Below are 21993 nucleotides of genomic sequence, written 5' to 3' on the forward strand. Positions count from 1 at the left end.
GAGGTAGGTGCTGGAGGCCCCATTATTCTCTATGTGGAGTGCGGCTCTGCGGGTGGAGGTCAGTGCTGGAGGCCCCATTATTCTCTATGTGGAGTGTGGCTCTGCGGGTGGAGGTCAGTGCTGGAGGCTCCATTATTCTCTATGTGGAGTGCGGCTCTGCGGGTGGAGGTCAGTGCTGGAGGCCCCATTATTCTCTATGTGGAGTGTGGCTCTGCGGGTGGAGGTCGGTGCTGGAGGCTCCATTATTCTCTATGTGTAGTGCGGCTCTGCGGGTGGAGGTAGGTGCTGGAGGCTCCATTATTCTCTGTGTGGAGTGTGGCTCTGCGGGTGGAGGTCGGTGCTGGAGGCTCCATTATTCTCCATGTGGAGTGTGGCTCTGCGGGTGGAGGTCGGTGCTGGAGGCTCCATTATTCTCTATGTGGAGTGCGGCTCTGCGGGTGGAGGTCAGTGCTGGAGGCTCCATTATTCTCTATGTGGAGTGCGGCTCTGCGGGTGGAGGTAGGTGCTGGAGGCTCCATTATTCTCTATGTGTAGTGCGGCTCTGCGGGTGGAGGTAGGTGCTGGAGGCTCCATTATTCTCTATGTGTAGTGCGGCTCTGCGGGTGGAGGTAGGTGCTGGAGGCTCCATTATTCTCTATGTGGAGTGTGGCTCTGCGGGTGGAGGTCGGTGCTGGAGGCTCCATTATTCTCTATGTGGAGTGCGGCTCTGCGGGTGGAGGTCGGTGCTGGAGGCTCCATTATTCTCTATGTGGAGTGCGGCTCTGCGGGTGGAGGTCGGTGCTGGAGGCTCCATTATTCTCTATGTGGAGTGCGGCTCTGCGGGTGGAGGTCGGTGCTGGAGGCCCCATTATTCTCTATGTGGAGTGTGGCTCTGCGGGTGGAGGTCGGTGCTGGAGGCCCCATTATTCTCTATGTGGAGTGCGGCTCTGCGGGTGGAGGTCGGTGCTGGAGGCTCCATTATTCTCTATGTGGAGTGCGGCTCTGCGGGTGGAGGTCGGTGCTGGAGGCCCCATTATTCTCTATGTGGAGTGTGGCTCTGCGGGTGGAGGTCGGTGCTGGAGGCTCCATTATTCTCTATGTGGAGTGTGGCTCTGCGGGTGGAGGTAGGTGCTGGAGGCCCCATTATCCTCTATGTGGAGTGCGGCTCTGCGGGTGGAGGTCGGTGCTGGAGGCTCCATTATTCTCTATGTGGAGTGCGGCTCTGCGGGTGGAGGTCGGTGCTGGAGGCTCCATTATTCTCTATGTGGAGTGCGGCTCTGCGGGTGGAGGTCGGTGCTGGAGGCTCCATTATTCTCTATGTGGAGTGTGGCTCTGCGGGTGGAGGTAGGTGCTGGAGGCCCCATTATCCTCTATGTGGAGTGCGGCTCTGCGGGTGGAGGTCGGTGCTGGAGGCTCCATTATTCTCTATGTGGAATGCGGCTCTGCGGGTGGAGGTCGGTGCTGGAGGCTCCATTATTCTCTATGTGGAATGCGGCTCTGCGGGTGGAGGTCGGTGCTGGAGGCTCCATTATTCTCTATGTGGAGTGCGGCTCTGCGGGTGGAGGTCGGTGCTGGAGGCCCCATTATTCTCTATGTGGAGTGCGGCTCTGCGGGTGGAGGTCGGTGCTGGAGGCTCCATTATTCTATGTGGAGTGCGGCTCTGCGGGTGGAGGTCGGTGCTGGAGGCTCCATTATTCTCTATGTGGAGTGCGGCTCTGCGGGTGGAGGTCGGTGCTGGATGCTCCATTATTCTCTATGTGGAGTGTGGCTCTGCGGGTGGAGGTCAGTGCTGGAGGCCCCATTATTCTCTATGTAGAGTGTGGCTCTGCGGGTGGAGGTCAGTGCTGGAGGCCCCATTATTCTCTATGTAGAGTGCGGCTCTGCGGGTGGAGGTCGGTGCTGGAGGCTCCATTATTCTCTATGTGGAGTGCGGCTCTGCGGGTGGAGGTCGGTGCTGGAGGCTCCATTATTCTCTATGTGGAGTGTGGCTCTGTGGGTGGAGGTCGGTGCTGGAGGCTCCATTATTCTCTATGTAGAGTGTGGCTCTGCGGGTGGAGGTCAGTGCTGGAGGCCCCATTATTCTCTATGTAGAGTGTGGCTCTACGATTCGTGACCCCCGTCACGTGACGAGGGGGGCCCACAGAGTCTGAACTGCCCCGGGCCCTGGCTGGAGGCTCCATTATTCTCTATGTGGAGTGGGGCTCTGTGGGTGGAGGTCGGTGCTGGAGGCTCCATTATTCTCTATGTGGAGTGCGGCTCTGCGGGTGGAGGTCGGTGCTGGATGCTCCATTATTCTCTATGTGGAGTGTGGCTCTGCGGGTGGAGGTCGGTGCTGGAGGCTCCATTATTCTCTATGTGGAGTGAGGCTCTGCGGGTGGAGGTCAGTGCTGGAGGCCCCATTATTCTCTATGTAGAGTGTGGCTCTGCGGGTGGAGGTCAGTGCTGGAGGCCCCATTATTCTCTATGTAGAGTGTGGCTCTGCGGGTGGAGGTCGGTGCTGGAGGCTCCATTATTCTCTATGTGCAGTGGGGCTCTGTGGGTGGAGGTCGGTGCTGGAGGCTCCATTATTCTCTATGTGGAGTGTGGCTCTGTGGGTGGAGGTCGGTGCTGGAGGCTCCATTATTCTCTATGTGGAGTGGGGCTCTGTGGGTGGAGGTCGGTGCTGGAGGCTCCATTATTCTCTATGTGGAGTGCGGCTCTGCGGGTGGAGGTCGGTGCTGGATGCTCCATTATTCTCTATGTGGAGTGTGGCTCTGCGGGTGGAGGTCGGTGCTGGAGGCTCCATTATTCTCTATGTGGAGTGAGGCTCTGCGGGTGGAGGTCAGTGCTGGAGGCCCCATTATTCTCTATGTAGAGTGTGGCTCTGCGGGTGGAGGTCAGTGCTGGAGGCCCCATTATTCTCTATGTAGAGTGTGGCTCTACGATTCGTGACCCCCGTCACGTGACGAGGGGGGCCCACAGAGTCTGAACTGCCCCGGGCCCTGGCTACCCTTAATCCACCCCTGGACGCCACCCGTGGTGTTCAGCAATAAGAAGATGGCCGATGCTGCAATTCAGATCCACTGGGGCGGTTGGTGACGCAGCAAAGATGTTACAACTCTCCATGGGTAGAGCTAGGCCCCAGGGCAGATATAAGATAGTAGATGATGGTAATGATTGTAGTGCAGGGCAGATAATGCAGTAAATAAATCTGAGGACACAGCGGGGCTCAGTCTTCGCACTTTTACTCATGGTCTTTCAAGTTACCATCCCCAGCCGGAGTGCTGTGCCCTCTGGGTCGGTGGTCCAGCCAGCTCTCAGGTAATTTGGGGTATACTTTGCCAGAACCCCCTTCTTATATTCCTTCTCTGGTCGTCTCACTTCGCTGGCTCCCGCCTCTCCTGCCCTGCACCTCACACACAGTGTCCCAAGCCAGCAGCCTCGGATCCTGTCGAGCGACGATCTCCTGGTCCCCTTGACCTTATGTGGCTACCTTTTCAGCGAATGTGTGTGGATTGGCTGTCGCACATACAGATACTTCAGCCTCCAGTTTACTAGCTGAGTCCTACAGTCTCACCACTAGTCTGGGGCTGGTCCCCTACTGCGACCTAGTCCCTCCACCCGACTAAAGTCAGCGTGGATTTGGGCATCACGAGTGGATTCCTCACTTCCTGTGCCCTTAAGACCCCTTCTTCACTCCACTTTACTCTCCAGTCCTAGGACGAGCTCCTCACTCCTTCAGTCCCTTCCACCAACTCACTTCTCCTCCTGACTCCTTCTGACTCCTCCTACAACTGTCACTCCTGTTACCATGACAACTCTCTACTCCCAACTGTCAGCTTTCTCTGCAGCTGTCCTACTCTTATCTACTTCCTCCACCCACACCCTCTACCTAGTTCCTCCCTGGCCTAAAGAGGTCTAGTGTTGGATGCTAGTGTGTATGTACTGGGTAGTGTCTCCTCCTTACCTGAGATCGGGATACTACACCTCTGGCTGAGGTGTAGTACCTCTGTGGCGACTGGACCCTCGGGCACCACACACACATCCCCAATTGGCCATAAGTGCATGTCATTTCAATGGAAAGAAGGTAAAAAAGCTGCTGCCAGACCCCTCTGTCCCCTCCAAGCTCGTCTGGCCTTCTCCAGATTTTTCTATCCCCTCCAGACTCCTCTGTTCCCTTAAGACCCCTCTGTACCCTTCAGACTCGTCTGAGTTTTTTCAGATTTCTCTGTCCTATTTCTGACTCCTTTTTCATCACCTTCTAACCAATTTGTACCCTCCAGACTCAGTGGTACCTTCTGACCTCTTTGTTCCCTCCAAACTCTTTTGTCCTCCTCAAGACCACAGTATCCCCTTCCAGACCCCTCTATCTTCTTCCAAACTCCTGTGTCTTCTTCCAGACTCTTCTGTTTTCCTGCAGACCCCTCTGTCCTCCTTCTTACTCTTCCATCCTCCAGACAGACCACTATGTCTCCTCAAGACTTCTCTGTGCCCTTCTGGTCCCTTCAAACTCCTCTTTTCTCTCCACACCTTTATGTATTCTCAAGATCCATCTGGTCCCACCAGACACCTCCATTCCCCACTCCAGACGCCTCTATTCTCCTCTATCCCCTTCAGATCCCTAATATCCAATTACGATTTTCTGTCCCTTCTAGAACTTTTTTCCTTCTCTAGACTTATCCTTCTCCTTAAGATACCTCTAGCCCCTTTAGGCATCTCTTTCCCCTCCAGACCCCTTTGTCATCCCTTCTGGCAATGGCTGCACTTCCATGGACACTAGTGATCAGACATATGTAATTCTTATATGTTAGAATGGAAACATTTATGTAGTTGTGGTTCATTGGACAAACTGGATCGTTGACTGCTGAAGCCCCTGGACTGGCACCAAGAGAGACCAAAGATAATGCCAGCTGGGGCCACATGAAGAAATCACTGACCTGGGAGCTCAGTGACTATATTGTTTTAATCACACAATGAAGTCTTCACTCTACAAGCCACTTTCATTTGGGAATTTTCTTTTCTATCATGGACCCCTGGTGTTACTCCATATTGAGAAGGTCAGTGCCCGATTCTGGTGACTATCTCTGACCGCAATCAGTTTACAACTTTACAGGTGGGACATGCACAATGGGGGGGGGGTGAAGACGTCACAGCTGAAATTAGTCCCTGAAGATTTGGGGACCCAAGAGTCTATTAGCTACATGGGAACACTTGAGGACCCCTGTGTTATAGTGTCATCGACTATGTGTCATCGACTAGGCTTGAAGGAATAAAAAGGCTACTGTTTTAACTTCCAAATAATTACTTGAACTGCATGGCTACCACATTTCTGCCATTGGCCACCACATTATAGCCTTCGGCCACCTTATTCCTGCCGTCGGTTACCACATTTCTGCCCTTGGCCACCATATTCCTGTCCTGGCCACCACATTCCTGTCCTGGCCACCACATTCCTGCCCTTTTCCTACACATTATAGCCTTTGGCCACCTTATTCCTGCCCATCGGCTAATACATTTCTGCCCTTGGCCACCACTTTCTCAGGTGTTGTTAGACTTTGTTCCAAAACCTAAGGAAACCCAAGTTCTGATGAAGTTCAGGGATCAGCAGAACACAAAGGAGTGACCTCTGCCATCTGACTCGGATATAACGCTTCTATGTGAAAACACAGCAATGTGCATGACCTCCAATCCACCTTGAAAACTCTTCTGCAGATGTCATACCTGCGGCCCCTGGGAACCTCACAGATGATCATGTGTCTAGCTGGGAAAACCGTGAAAAAATCCGTCTTTGGAAGCTGCAAACTCCTATTATCTCCTGATGGAAATGCAGTAGGTGACCGGAGGTCAGAAAAATCTACAAAGCCCAGGACTTAGCCATGGGCAGCAGGTCAGGTGGAGGTGAATAAGAGGAAATGCCTCTGGGTAAATGGTTAATGGTTTTACAAGCAGTGAGAAAATAACCTCCTCTCCTTCATCCCAGCATCGCCACCATCATCTCCAACCCGCAGTGACCAAGCACAAAATGTTCCCAGAGACATCAGACACCACAAACGACAAGGGATCAGGGGAGATCCAGAGGGATTAGGAGAAGATCCAGAGGGATCGAAAGGATGACCGGTTCGAAGACGAGGGACAGGATCCAACAAAGCGAGTGTTCTGTCTTCTTCCACGTATGACGCTGTGTGGATTCCAGCATACGGCTAAACCCTTCATCCACTCTCAGTAAGAAAACTGTATGGGTACTTAAGTATATGTTTATTGGGATGATATGGACAATAGTGGGAGATGGTAACAGATGATATAGTAGATGAGATTGGTGAACACAGTAGTAGATGAAATCAGAAGTTGTTGAACACAATGTGGATGAGATCAGAGATTATTGCACAAAGTTGTGGATGATGTCAGGTAAAAACTATAAGGAAACAGACATTGCAGTATGTCATTACTGGCAGGTATTAACAACAGCAGTAATACAGGATACTATAGTGTTATTATCTCAGTAGCATGCATTATATAGTGAAACAAACTTAGGCTGCTTTGTGCTAACTGAACAGAAATGCATATAACTAGATGCAGAGCAAGAGCATTATAAGGAACTGCAAATGCATTGCAAATATCATGGGGCATGCACTATGGCCAGCTAACACAGATACATAACATATATTACAAAACTGAATTAAAACCTCACTGGAATCCGCTTGATATGAGCAGCGATCTTTCAGAGAGCTGAGCACATGTGAGTACCTCAGATATCTGGCAGAAATGGCTACATGTTGTTGACCCAGGAAGGATGAAGGGGTGGTTCTTAATAGATTAACCATTAAAGGGACAGAGAATTCTAAACACATGAATAGGAAAGAGAAGGGCAACTGTGATATCTCATCACCATAGCTGGATCAGCACTTAAGAAATATCTTGCTGCACATGAATCGGCAGAACAGCGAGGACAGGATGGTTTACTGAACATTGCTGCAGCCAAAAGTATAAATAATCAATACTGGGGACTTACAACTGAGAGTGGAGGAGCAGCTATCAGAGGGTCCCATCATATTGAAGTGATGTCCCCCCCATGTAGACCCCACTCCCATATTCATGGTGCAGTGTGACATCCTCTCTATGTAATACTGGGGGAAGGGGAAATTCATGGCACAGTGTGACATTCCCTGTATGTAATACTGGGGGGAGGGAATATTCATGGCACAGTGTGACATTCCCTCTATGTAATACTGGGGGGAGGGGATATTCATGGTGCAGTGTGACATCCCTTCTGTTAGGCGTCAGATTCCTGCAGCTGCACAGCAGGAATCCAGAGCCATACATCCAGCAGTCTCCAATTCCTTTCCAACCGCTCAGGGACCTGCACAGCAATCGCAGCGATCAAGGCGCCCTGCTCAGACCAGCTCTCTGGGTATGGATGTTGCTGCCACCTCTGGACCAGCAATGGTAGCGCAACCTGCTTTGCAGGAAACCACTCCAGAGGCTAAGTCCTCTCGCCGCGCTACTGGGCATGCCCACGAGACGATCTCCCAGTGGAGATCGGTGGTCACGTGCTCAGGTCCTTGTCCTGATCTGATTGGCCCATCTCAGAGGTCTGGAAGGTCCTGGAAGCGCATGGCTATAAAAGGCCCGCATGGCCGCTCAGCCATGCGCTATTATAGACTATACTTGCTATGTGTGAATGGTGACGGATGTATGATTCTGGTGACTGACTCATTTGAAACCCCTTCCCTCTGATATTACGCATGTGGATAGGGAATTAGAGTTATAGTCAGCGCCAGTCAGCGGCAAGCCATACGCCACAGTGCATACCGCACCGCTACACTAGCGTCCGATAATGTGATGCCTCACGGCAATGTCGTACAGCGGCAGTAGTTACCGCCACGTTGCAGTTAGCAGCACTTACTGGCATCTGCGGTAGTGACGCCGCATGCACGGTAGGTCAAGACGGACACCGACCTCTGCCTTGGACCGTGTCCTGTGACCATATACAGTGTGTGCGCGCCAGCTGAGACCTGTGAAGCTAACAGGCTCGGCATTTATGAATATTTATACTAAAGCGCCTCTGTGAGTTTAACAGAGTCCGCTCTGCGCACCTCGGGTGACGTTTAACCCGAGCGCAGTATACTGTCATATAGCGAGTCTGCCATTACTCAGCAGCGGTTGTTACACCTACTGCACGGTGGACCCCGGGCGGCGAATGCACTTCCTATTATTTATATTTAGTGCGTTCCGCTGTCCCTAACACCTTCTATGTAAAACTAGGGCGGGGACGGGATATTCATGGCGTGGTCTGACATGCCCTCTATGTAATGCTGCGGTGAGGGGATATTTAGGGTGGTGTGTGATATCCCCTCAATGTGATACTGGGAGAGGGGATATTCATGGGGTGTGACATCACCTATATGTAATACTGGGGGGGAATATTCATAGTGTGGTGTGACATCCCCTCTATGTAATACTGGGGGGAGGGGATATTCATGGCGGGATGTGACAAGTCCTCTGTAATTCTGGGAAGGGGGAGGGGATATTCATGGTGGGGTGTGACATCCTCTTTATGTAATATTGGAGGAAGCGGATATTCATGGTGCGGTGTGACATATCCTCTATGTAATACTGAGGGAGGGGATATTCATGGCACGGTGTGACATCCCCTCTATGTAATACCAGGGGGGAGGGGATATTCATGGTGCAGTGTGACGTCCCCTCTATGTAATACTGTGGAGAGGGACGGGATATTCATGGCGCAGTCTGACATGACCTCTATGTAATACTGGGGGGAGGGGATATTCATGATGGGGTGTGATATCCCCTCTATGTGATACTGGGGGGAGGGGATGTTCATGGTATGGTGTGACATCCCCTCTATGTAATACTGGGGGGAGAGGGGATATTCATGGTGGGGTGTGACATCCCTTCTATGTAATACTGGGGGAGGGGATATTCATGGTGTGGTTTGACATTCCCTCTATGTAATACTGGGGGGGAGGAGATATTCATGGTGCAGTGTGATATCTCTATGTAATACTAGGGAGGGTGACAGGATGTTCATGGTGCAGTCTGACATCCCCTGTATGTTATACTGGGGGGGAGGTTGTATTCATGGTGGGGTGTGACAAGCCCTCTATGTAATACTGGGGAGGGGGAAAGGGTATTGATGGTGCGGTGTGACATAGCCTCTATGACTTACTTGGGGGAGGGGATATTCATGGCACGGTGTGAGATCCCCTCTATGTAATACCAGGGGGGAGGAGATATTCATGGTGCGGTGTGACATCCCCTCTATGTAATACTGTGGAGAGGGACGGGATTTTCATGGCGCAGTCTGACATGCCCTCTATGTAATACTGGGGGGAGGGACGGGATATTCATGGCACAGTCTGACATGCCCTCTATGTAATACTGGGGGGAGGGGATATTCATGATGAGGTATGATATCCCCTCTATGTGATACTGGGGGAGGGGATGTTCATGGTGTGGTGTGACATCCCCTCTATGTAATACTGGGGAGGGAGAGGGGTTATTCATGGTGGGGTGTGTCAACCCCTCTATGTAATACTGGGGGCGATGAGATATTTATAGTGGAGTGTGACATCCCCTCTATGTAATACTGGGGTGGGGGAGGGGATATTCATGGTGCAGTGTGACATCCCCCTATGTAATACTGGGGGGAGGGGATATTCATGGTGCGGTGTGACATCCCCTCTACGTAATACTGGGGTGGGGAGGGGATATTCATGGTGGTGTGTAATCCCCTCTATGTGATACTAGGGGGGAGGGGATATATCCCCTCTATGTGATACTGGGTGGGAGTGGATATTCATGATGTGGTGTGACATCCCCTCTATGTAATACTGGGGGGAGAGGGGATATTCATTGTGGAGTGTGACATCCCCTCGATGTAATACTTGGGGGGTGGTATATGCATGGTGCGGTGTGACATCTCCTCTATGTAATACTGGGGGGAGGGGATATTCATTGTGGAGTGTGACATCCCCTCTATGTAATACTTGGGGGGTGGTATATGCATGGTGCGGTGTGACATCTCCTCTATGTAATACTGGGGGGAGGGGATATTTATGGTGGGGTATGACATCCTCTCTATGTAATACTAGGGGGGATATTCACGGTGGGGTGTGAGTTCACCTCTATGTAATACTGGGGGTGAAGGGATTTTCCCGGTTGACGTGTGATATCCCGTCTATGTAATACTGGGGTGGAGGGCATATTCATGGTGGGGTGTGACATCTCCTCTATGTAATAATGGGGTTGAGGGGATATTCATGGTGCGGTGTGACATCCCCTCTATGTAATACTGGGGGGAGGGGATATTTATGGTGCAGTGTGACATCCCCTCTATGTAATACTGGGGGGAGGGGATATTTATGGTGCGGAGTGACATCCCCTCTATGTAATACTGTAATACTGGGGGGAGGGGATATTAGAGACCCCAAGGGATGGCACAATGCAGATGGGTATGAATGAAGAAATGATGATTAGCAATAAGATGATATAGCAATAAGAAGGTGCGATAATCAACGGTGAATAAGATCAATAATAATAATGTACAAGGAAGTATATATAAATTGGTGAAGATAGCAACGCTGGACATCAGACATATACAAAGTGGTGACATGAATCACACACAGCAGAGGAAAGCGCCCAATATATAATGTAATTTAAACAATGCTAGAGCAAATGGCTGAAACCAACCAAAGAAAAGGTGTTCAAGTGCCCGGCCACCACAACGCGCGTTTCACATGTTTATATGTTTTTTATCTATTTATGTTTTCAGTAAAGTAGTTCACTGTTACATTTCTGTATGTTCTTCATCATGTTTCCATTGTTAGGGTCGTCAATGTATCAGAGCAGGTAAGACGCATCAGCCTGCTTACAGGGCATTGTCTACACTGGATACAATTAGAGCGAATCCTCAGCTGGGAGAAATATTAGATTAGGATCAGTTTTCAATCTCTGGATGTAAATAACATTGTTTCCATTCTCTTAACTGCAAGCAGAGATCTTGATAATGGAAAGTAAGTGAAATCCAGTATAATACCGTAATGATGTATCCAATCCTGGGCAATTGTCATTAGGAAGGATGTATGATAAAAACTGGGCTATCAGAATTCGTTATTGGGGGACCCATCCCTGGGTCTCTTTTGTCCTCTTCCTCTTATTACATTGTATCTACTAGAGTGCAACCTCTTTCTTGTATATGGACCCTTTGTATTACCGATCCTTGCAGGTTTTATCCAGCATCACCCTCCATATTCGCCACCTTCTTTTCAAGTATCGGTGTTGGTGACTTGTTTTTCTTACAAACGGATCCACAAATACCATGGAGCCGGTTTGCTGACACATTGTATCAGTAATATCTGACTTGGTCTGTTCTTGGTGTTTGGACAGATGTGTGACAGATGTGCTCCGAGCCTCGGACCGTCCCCGGGGTCTCCATAAATTATTCTACTGTGAGGATGGGACAAACGGATCCAATCCCAGAAGGTTCCTGCGTCAGATCCCATAAATGCCGTAATATTACTGTGAGACATAGAATGTTCTGGACCCTAAATAGGTGAGAAACTGACCCTTGATCCCATTCTATAGGAAGCAGCAGTACAGATTTTATACTATAGAACATTCTGGATTATAGGAAGCTGTATTATGCAGAACAACAGATTCTGAACTCGTGGACGTTCTGGACTATAGGACTCTACATTGCATAGAACTCACCTTAGATTCTGAACTATAGGATGTCTTAGGCCTGTTTCACACTTCCATTTTCTGGCGTCAGTCAAAATCCACTGTTTGGGGAAAAAAAAGGATCTGATGGATTTGCCTGGCGGATACGTCTTTTCCCCCATAGACTTGTATTGGCGGCGGATTGTGATGGATGGCCTTCCGTTGCGTCCATTGTGTGGCCGATCCGTCATAAAGTTGCTGTCCGTCTGGCGGAAAAAACGTCCATAGGAACGTTTTTTGTCTGTGTCGAAAAGGCGGACGGTAACTGATCCCGTCCATCACATGACGGAATCCGTTGATGGATTCCGTTTGATTAAACTGAGCATGCCCGGAAGAATTTTCATTCATTAAATTTAACCCAAAAACCCGTACTGGCACAAAACTCTCTCTCTCTCCCTCTCTCTCTCTCAAGAACCGTGTTCCTTTAAATTCCAAAATCTGCAGTTTCGACGGATCCGGCAAAAAAACGGAAGAAATGGATGAAAAAAACGGATGCGACTGATTAAACGGATCCGTTTTTTTCGGAGGATCAGCTAGATGGATCCGTAGAAAAAACTGACCCGTTGCATCCGTTTTTCACTATTTTTTAATGATCCGTCGTTCCGTCAAGATGACGGATTTTGACTGATGCCAGAAAACTTAAGTGTGAAACAGGCCTTAGACAACAAGAAGCCGCGTTATGTAGAATTAATGTGGGTCCAGGACTATAGGAAGCCACAGAATTGAGGACAATTCCTGGAATATAGGAAGTTCTAGACTATAGGAAGACAAATTGTTTAGAACTGACCACAAATTTGGAACTATAAGGAAAGTCATTCTGGATTATAGAAAATTGAATTAAATTGAACAGATTTGACAATTGGACTTTCTGGGCTATAGGAAGCCAAACGGTATAGAAATGATCTCATATCCTGGACTAAAGGACATTCTGGAATATGGGACATTTAGGACTATAATAAGCCACGCTGTATAGAACTGAACGTGCATCCTGAACTATAGGAAGCCATAGAATGGAGCATAACTCCTGGATTACATGACATTCCGGACCATAGGAAGCCATAGAATTGATCACAATCTGGACTATAGGGAACTCTGGATTATATGGCACTCCAGACTATAGGACGTCATAGAATTGAGCCAAACTCCTGGACTATAGGGAACTCTGGATTAAATGGCACTCCAGACTATAGGACGTCATAGAATTGAGCCAAACTCCTGGACTATAGGGAATTCTGGATTATATGGCACTCCGGACTATAGGAAGTCACAGACCCTTGACTATAGGAAGTCTCAGAATTGAACACATTCTGGATTATCGGACATTCTGGATTATAGGATGTTACTACAGGACATTATGAAATGTGACATGTTTGGTTATGTTGAATGAAGCAGTAGCGTTATATTTTCTGTGCCGTGATCTGACGCCTGCAGCCCGTGCCGTGTAGCAGAGCTGAGCCTCTGCGGTGAGATGTGTTAGTGGGGAGTGGATGTGCAATTCATTTCATCTGAAGATGCGAGAGCCGATTCCCTGAATATGGACATTAGCATTCAGCGGTTGATGTGTAAGATAATAGTATTAAATGCGGGCGGCCGCCCCGTTGTCATGGATTCCGCACTGCCCGATCCTCAGGACTGTAAACCAACAGTCTTCCCACAATCTCCTTTTTTATCTACCAATTTCAACTTAATTATGTCAGAAATTGTTTTTGTCACAACGGAAATATAGATATTTTTTTCCTTCCGTCTGAGGAATTATGCTGCAGAGATGGGAAAACAAAAAGAGCGGCACTTGTGTAACCCGCCGCCGCCTCGCTAATCCCATCAACGCGTCTCCTTTACAAGGTTACGAACTGTGCGCGGCTGGAGGTGACGGCGAGGCAAGATGGAGGCTGTTGTCTAATGCAGCCTATTAGCCAGGACTTCCCGCTGCTATTTTCTACCTGCCCTGTGATCGGACGCAGGCAGAGTGGGGGGAAGGGGCATTATTATTTTTCTGCAGATTGTTCAACAATTTACAAACAAGAATAAATATTTGATGATTTAATCACACGTCGTCCTGGGACGACGAGATCGAGAATGTTAGCTGTTGATCATTTCTCATTTCTAAGCTGTAGGTTTGTAACAATGTATCAGTCTGTAGAATCCATTGAGCGCCAAATACATCATCATCAGTGCAAATCTATTTCTAATGGCTCATACCCACTTGCGAGAAAATAAACGGTCAGATTTCCGGACTGAAAAAATGGACGAGTGTCATGCAAGTACAATGCGATTTTTCTCACATAGCATCCGTATGACATCCGTATGCAATGCGATTTTTTTTCTCTGCAACTATTATTCTACAGTCATTTACAGGACCATTTACAGTGTTCTATGCCACAGAATGGTAACGTATCCGTAAAAAACGGATGGAAAACGGATTGTCTGCTTTTCGTCCGTTTTTTATAGCACCCATTGACTTGCATGGGCAAGTACCATCCGAAAATTGCAGATTTTTCTCAGTCCGATTTCAGCTGAGAAAAAAAATTGCAAATGAGATGTCACCTATTGAATAACATTGGTCCGAGTGCAATCTGATTTTTTATCGGATTGCACTCGTCTGTATTTCTCTCCAGTGAATATGAGCCCTAAGGCTGGAGTCAGACACAAAGCATAAAAATACGGTCCGTATTTTACGGTCGTAATACATAGAAATGTTCCCTGAACAGTGATCCGTATGTTATCCATTGGCAAGGCTAGGATACGATTTTTGCGCATATAAGCATCCGTATGACATCCGTATTGCATCCGCATGCCGAGATTTTCTCACTGGCTTGCAAAATTGGCGTATAATGGATCCCAATATCTTTGACTTTGACTGATAATTAGATTAGGGTATGTGTGTATAATTTTGGACATGTAGGTGTTAAATTTATGGGTAAATTCGTTGAAAAAATTGCGTGGGCTCCTGCGGTAATTTCTCCGCTAGAGAGGGAAATGTTGTGAATTCCCTTGCTCGGATTTCTGAGCCGAAGCTCCCTCTGCTCCCTCTGGTGGTTACTGAGAGTAGTGGAGCTGGTCAGGTTAATGGAAGTTCCCCACCTGATGACGATAATTGGGAACCTGGGATTACTGGCTGGGAGCATATAATTGAGCTTGCTGCTCTGGGTGGTTGCTGGTGATTTCCTCCTTGTGCATTTGGAGTTCTTTTGTCCTCTGCCTGATCTGCATGGTTCAGTTAAGTTATTCTTTTGCTAATCCTTTGCATCTAATCTGGTTGTGCCTTTTATTTGCATTCTGCTTTGTTACTAGGGTTTAGCGTACTCCCTGCTGGGGGCAGTGCTGGGCCCTGCTCCATATGTTACAGTTTGTGTCAGTTTGTTCAGTCCACCATTATGTTAGTATCTTTTGCTTTGCTTCCAGTTTATACCAGAGTGCTTATCTAGCGGGGGTGAGGTCGTGTGGCCTCAGGTTTTTTGTATATCAGAAGTGTTGGATTGTTTTAGGGTTTTGTGTGTGATTGCAGACAGCATCTTTTCTGTCCTGTCCTGTCTAGACAGCTTGGGCCCCACCGTTTGCTCAGTCTGTTTTCTGCCTGTGTTTGTGTCTCATCTTGTCTCACCGACGATATATGTTTGGGAGCTGTCTATTCCTTTGGGGATTTGCTCCGGGACAGTTTAGATTTTACATTTCTGACTTTAGGCTTAGTTAGTTCTCCGGCTGTGACAAAGCGTCTAGGGCATCGTAGGAATGCTCTACGGCTACTGCTAGTTGTGTTGATAGGATCAGGGGTCTGCAATCCGCTTAGTTACCAACCTCTCTGGTTTTCTGGTGGCTTAGCCTGTTCCTGCCATCCTCCTTGGTGACCCATTCATAACAGGGAAAGCCAGTGAGTGAGGCCAGATATTAATAGCCTAGAGAAGGACCATTATTTTTGCCCCCCCCCGGATAAAAAAATCTGCCCCCAGCCACCCCAGAAAAGGCGCATCTGTAAGATGCACCTTTTCTGGCACTTAGCCTCTCTATTCCCATTGCCTTTAGCGGTGGCTCATGGGTTAATAATAATGGGTTAATGTCACCTTTCAATAGCAAGACATTCATAAAATTGCAAAAAGGTCACCATTTCTAATTCAAAAAATATATTTGCACCTTTTAGCCACCAGAAAAATGGTGCAAAATCCTGAAGAAATTTCCCTCAAGTAACTTTAAAAATGTCCTCATAATAACTTCTCGCTGTTCTCTTGCCTTTATTTTCTGCCTAAAAACTGATGCAGACTAGTGATGAATTATGACTCTGTCAGCCATTCCCATATTTATCTTTAACATTTTTTTGTTTAGTTTGGCGCAAAGTTTTAGTTATTTTGTTGTAAAGTAAAAAAAAAAATATTTAAAAAGCTTTTGTGATAAAATTTTGGATGCAATCCATGGAATGGGTGCAAAAACCTCATAAAATGCTAATGTTAAATTGTTACAAATTTTTTTCAGACTTGTATGAGAGATTTGAAACAATTTTGTGCTATGTCGCTCGGGTTGTTAGAAGAGAAACTTTATTGCACTGCAACAATGGCAGAAACTTCTGTAAAAAATCTATTGCATGTGAATTCATCCTTACACATGTGGGGATCTACAGAAAGTCCCCTGCTCCAGCAAGAAACGCCTTAGAGTAATGCCAAGTGCTCAATACATCTGCAGCATAAAGTATGTCTGGAGCTGTCCCCAATATATACTTTCACATCCCTATATGCCCCCATTCACACCCAGCCAGGAAAAGAAACTCCTTGATCTCTTTCTAGCCCTCAGACTGGTTGGCCTTTCCTGGACATATGGCGGAATAATCCACAGGGAGTGGAAATCAGGGCAGCCTGAGCTGCATCTTATAAGTGCTGCAGGGGCTGCCATGATCCATGTGCCGATAGTGATGTCACAGCCCTAATGATGAGGTCACATACACTGCTGGGCACATGATGGCTGTGGCATCTACAGTCCAGTCCAGTCCTACTCTCCAATTAGTCTGCTGTTTAATAAATATAAAAGAAAAATAAATAATAATAATAATAATAATCTTTATATAGCGGCAACATAATGCGCAGCACTTTACAGTTTAATAAATATTGACAGCTAAGCATAAACACTGAGGCTATTACTCATATTTCTGCTATACCCTAATAATTAGCTGTGATGATTATTTCCATATTTATATTTGGCTTTGAGATGTTATCTGTTTGCATTATTATACTTGTTACATTTCCATATTCTTTTTCTTCTCTTTCATGTACGATCACCCGACATTCTGAGGACGTTAGCGTGATTCTATGATGGAGGTGACGGCTCCGGATCCTGCCTGGTATCTCCTTTTTCCCTTCATTTACTCTATTCCCCATGGTGAGAATTCCCACAACCATAGTGAGTAGAGAACAACCCACAACATCCTTCCCCCTGTTATCACGTTAAGTATCTTTTCATAAGATTAACTGAGCAGCACAGCAATGCCGGATATATTACAGATGCTTGTTAATTCTAACGCCGACTGCACCTTCTCCATCACAAGATATACAGAACTGTGCAAAAGTATTAGGTGGCTGCTGAAAGAGGCTGAAAAGTCAAGCTGCTTTGTAATCTCTCCCTGGGAGAGACCTTGCAGGTGCAGTATAACTACCTTGTGTCTTACTGCAGTGCTCAGTCTTGCCATGATCTATGACCTGTCACCTAAAACCAGAGGTGAATCTAGGGGGTCCATATTTATAAATTCATAAGTACTGTCCAGAACTATGTGCTCAGGATCACAGGTCACCAGAAAGCAAAATTTTATGTGGAATAATCTTAAAAGTGGCAGAAATTGGGTTATTTCAAGCTGGTAGACTGGTAATGTGGGACGCAAGCTGGGAGACTGTTAATGTGGGGCACAGGCTGGGAGACTGGTATTGTTTGACGGAGGCTGGGAGACTGGTAATGTGGGGTGCAGGCTGGGAGACTGGTAATGTGGGGCGCAGGCTGGGAGACTGGTAATGTGGGACAGAGGCTGGGAGACTGGTAATGTGGGGCGCAGGCTGGGAGACTGGTAATGTGGGGCGCAGGCTGGGAGACTGGTAATGTGGGGCACAGGATGGGAGACTGGTAATGTGGGGCACGGTAGGCAGTGGATGTATGATGCAAATGGGGCAGTAGGAAGACAGTGAGGGGAACAGTAGGCAGATGATGGGTACAGTAGACAGGTAGGTTACGATGCTATATGTACTTAGTGTGGGCTACAGCAAGCAGTCAAATACAGTAGTTAGATAGGGTGGGGTACAGTCGGAAGATAGTGTTGGGTACAGAAGGCAGGTAGGCTGGGGTACAGCAGGCAGTCATGTACAGAAGTTAGATAGGGTGGGGTACACTAGGAAGATAGTGTTGTGTACAGTAGACAGGTAGGGTTGGGTACGGCAGGCAGTCAAGTACAGTAGGCAGATGGGAGGTACAGTAGGCAAGTAGGGTGGGGTAAAGTAAGCAGGTAGTGTGAGGTAAAATAGGTAAGAAACATGAGGCATAGTAGGCAGGTTGGGTGGGGTACATAAGCAGGTAGTATGGGATACAGTAGGCAAGTAGGGTGGGATGCAGTAGGAAGGCAGGATGAGATACAGTAGGCAGTCAGGTACAGTAGGCAGGTAGGCTGGGGTACAGTACCCAGATAGTATGGGGTACAGTAGGCAGGTAGTATGTGGTATAGTAGGCAGGTAGGGTTGTGTACAGCAGGCAGTCGGGTACAGTAGTCAGGTAGGGTGAGGTATAGTAGGCAGGTAGGCTGGGGTACAGCAGGTAGTGTGAGGTACAGTAGACATTTAGGGTGGGGTACAGTAGGCAGGTAGGGTGGGGTACAATAGGCAGGTGAGGTACAGTAGTCAGATGGGGTACAGCAAGCAGTTGGAGTGGGGTACAGCAGGTTGGGTGGGATACAGTAGGCAATCAGGTACAGTATGCAGGTAGTGTGGGGTAGAGTAGGCAGGTGGGGTAGAGTAGGCAGGTAGGGTAGGGTGCAGTAGGCAGGTGGGGTAGAGTAGGCAGGTGGGGTACAGGAGGCAGTTGGAGTGGCGTACAGCAGGCAGGTTGGGTGGGATACAGTAGGCAGTCGGTACAGTACAGGTAGTGTGGGGTACAGTAGGCAGGTGGGTACAGTAGGCAGGTGGGATACAGCAGGCAGTTGGAGTGGGGTACAGCAGGCAGGATGGGTGGGATACAGTAGGTAGTCGGGTACAGAAGGCAGGTAGTGTGGGGTACAGTATGTAGGTTGAGTAGGATACAATAGGCAGTGGGGTACAGTTGGCAGGTGGGGTACAGTAGGCAGTCTTGTACAGTAGGCAGGTAGTGTGGGGTACAGTAGGCAGGTGGGGTACAGTAGGCAGGTAGTGTGGGGTACAGTAGGCAGGTGGGGTACAGTAGGTAGTCGGGTACAGTAGGCAGGTAGTGTGGGGTATAGTAGGCACGTAGGGTGGGATACAGTAGGCAGTCGGGTACAGTAGGCAGGTGAGGTACAGCAGGCAGCGCCAGTCTATAGCAGTCAGATGAGGGAAGCCATCATCAATCTTTGCAGATTTTTATCTAACTGGTGATAAACCAACAATCCCGGTGGTGACACTACAGGTCTGGAGAATGAAGCAGCGGTGCCCCTCGCTGCCGGGGTCCCGCTGATAGACTCTCATCCATGTAGAACAGGATCCACCTTTATGGCTGGGTGACTCTCCTTATTAAAAACACACAGTGGGGCGCACAGTGGGTGACACTCGGGAACTCAGCTTTGTAGTCATTTCCTTGAAAGAAATTTCCCAAGATGATAACTTGTGAAAGCTTCTGATCCTGCGGCTGCTGATGGGGGGACGTGTGCTGGGAGGTTTACACAAGAAGCACAATTATATCACAGCTCACCGCATCGGCGCGCACAGGAAGACGCTCAGCAGCACAACTACCAAACTCACAGCTTTGGATTTTATTACTTTGTTACATTTTTAGATCCTATTATTATTTATCATTTGTTTTGTTATTTATTCATTTCTTTAGTTATTGTTATTTATGGCATTTTTTCTATTTATTTTAATTGTTTTTTTTTACTTTTTTCTTCCAGATTTTGTCATCATTTCATTTCTGCTTTTCTTAAAAAGAGCTGCCCTCCTCCGGCTGTTGCAGGTGTGACTAATGTAGTGGAGCCAGAGAGGTTATGTGTAACCTGCAGATTTGGGGTCCCTTCCTCCCTGCTCTCATTGACTGCTGGGTAGGCGACCCCTCCTGATGTGATGTCAGAGCTGTGCCCCATCAGATGTCATCCACAGCTGCTCCTCCCCCCTCACAGCATGAGCCTCACAGAGGCCGAGGGAGGGACGCTGATCCTGACAAAGGATGAAAACTGCAGCTGCATACCCCTCCTATCCCCATCCCATTTACAGGTAGAGGCTCTTCTCCCAGTTAAAATGGAACCATCAGGGAGCTCAGCTGGCGGAAGGGTCACTTATCTCACCCTCAGCTGCTTTGTGCTCAAATCAAAGATCCATTCTGATCATGAACACAGAAAAGAAGCTTCCAGACTTTCAGAAGATGAACCTTAAATGAACTGTATAAAAGTACGGTGTTGCCATCCTCATCCCCCACAACAAAGTAAATCTACTTTTTGTGAACATACCAGTGTAAAATGTCCCGGAACCGTTCAGATTCTCATCATTTGTAACTTTTCATCCACTGTTTATGAATGGTTGGCTTATTTTCATCAGCATTCTGCCAGCACTGTAGGTGCTGTAACATCTTCTCCCTGTGTTAGAGCAAATAGAAATTATCGTGCACTCATCAAAGTAGTTTTTACAAATTATTGCGTTTTTATTGTCATATGTCTAAATAAACAATATATAAAAAATCTGCACACTATTTTTGGGAAAGTAAAACATTTTTTTTTTAAATAAAATATCTGTAAAAAAAATAAGACAATCTCCAATTCACATGATGAGGAACACAAAGCGGCACTGGAGACTGAGCACAAGCAGTGTACATTAGTTATAATCTTATAAACCTGGTACACTCTGCAAAAAATGAGTGCACTGGTGACCTTGGGAACTCAAAAAGACTTGGATGTCCACAGAAGACAACAGTGTGGATGAACACAGAATTCCTCCTGTAGTGAAAAAAATCCGCTTATCAACATCAACATCAACAGAAAGTCGATGTCTCAGTATTTAACGCCACCATAAAGAGAAGACTTAATGAGAGCTAATACAGAGGGGTCACCACTAGAGATGAGCGACTTTGCCTTTTTTAGGGTCGAGTCGGGTTTCATGAAACCCGACTTTCGCAAAAGTCGGGTCGAACGAAATCGTCCGACTATAGGGAAAAGTCGGAGGCCGACTGAAACACGAAACCCAATGCAAGTCAATGGGGAAGCAAAGTCAGCAGGGAGTGGAGGACAGTAAACACATCTACAGTGCCCATTTCAATGCTAAAAACATCAATTCTTATTACTGAAGCTTGTCAACCTTAATTTACTTCTTAATAATAGTTACGCATTGAAAACTGGGGGTAATTTGGCTAAAGTTGTGGGGGGGTAGGGCTGGCACCAGGTTTTCGTGTGCCCTGGTCCAAAGAGTGTCATTGCGTCCCTTTAACACATACCACAACTCATGATGCCCCGATACGGCACAGAAATATAGGTATAGTACAATGACAAATACTTCACTGCTTACATGACATGACTGATCTATTTTAAATTGTACAATAGCTCAAAAAAAGGACAGTATATTACTCCATACAGTATTATGGCCACCACATTGTGCGCCATACAGAATAATGAGCCCCATATATTTCTCCATACAGATTAAACGGTCACATATAATGTTCCATACAGTATATGATGAGCTCCACATAATGCTACAGTATATGATGGTCCCCATGGACGATGCTCCAGTGTGTTATGGGCCCAAATAATGCTCCATATATAATGGGCCCCATTTGTAATGCTCCAGTGTATAATGTGCCCCATAGATGCTCCTCCAGTGTCTGATCTGCCCCATTTAGAATTCTCCAGTATATGATAGGCCCCATGGATGATGGTCCAGTGTCTTATGGGCCCAAATAATGCTCCATATATAATGGGCCCCATTTGTAATGCTCCAGTGTATAATGTGCCCCATAGATGCTGCTCCAGTGTCTGATCTGCCCCATTTACAATGCTCCAGTATATGATGGGCCTCATGGATGATGCTCCAGTGTGTTATGGGCCCAAATAATGCTCCATATATAATGGGCTCCATTTCTAATGCTTTAGTGTATAATGGGCCCCGTAAATGCTGCTCCAGTGACTGATGT

At 47.5% G+C, this 21993-nt stretch overlaps 1 long non-coding RNA gene across 1 annotated transcript; it reads left to right on the forward strand.

Moving 5' to 3' along the window:
* The first annotated feature begins 12185 nt into the window (after positions 1 to 12185).
* Positions 12186 to 20562, forward strand: LOC141101082 (uncharacterized). The gene is made up of 2 exons (XR_012234883.1): positions 12186 to 17058; positions 19772 to 20562. It is a non-coding gene; the product is annotated as an uncharacterized lncRNA (long non-coding RNA).
* The last annotated feature ends 1431 nt before the right edge of the window (positions 20563 to 21993 follow it).

This window comes from Dendrobates tinctorius, unplaced genomic scaffold, assembly GCF_039654945.1.
Source record: "Dendrobates tinctorius isolate UK_male_01 unplaced genomic scaffold, ASM3965494v1 ptg000114l, whole genome shotgun sequence".
In the NCBI taxonomy this organism is placed as follows: domain Eukaryota; kingdom Metazoa; phylum Chordata; class Amphibia; order Anura; family Dendrobatidae; genus Dendrobates; species Dendrobates tinctorius.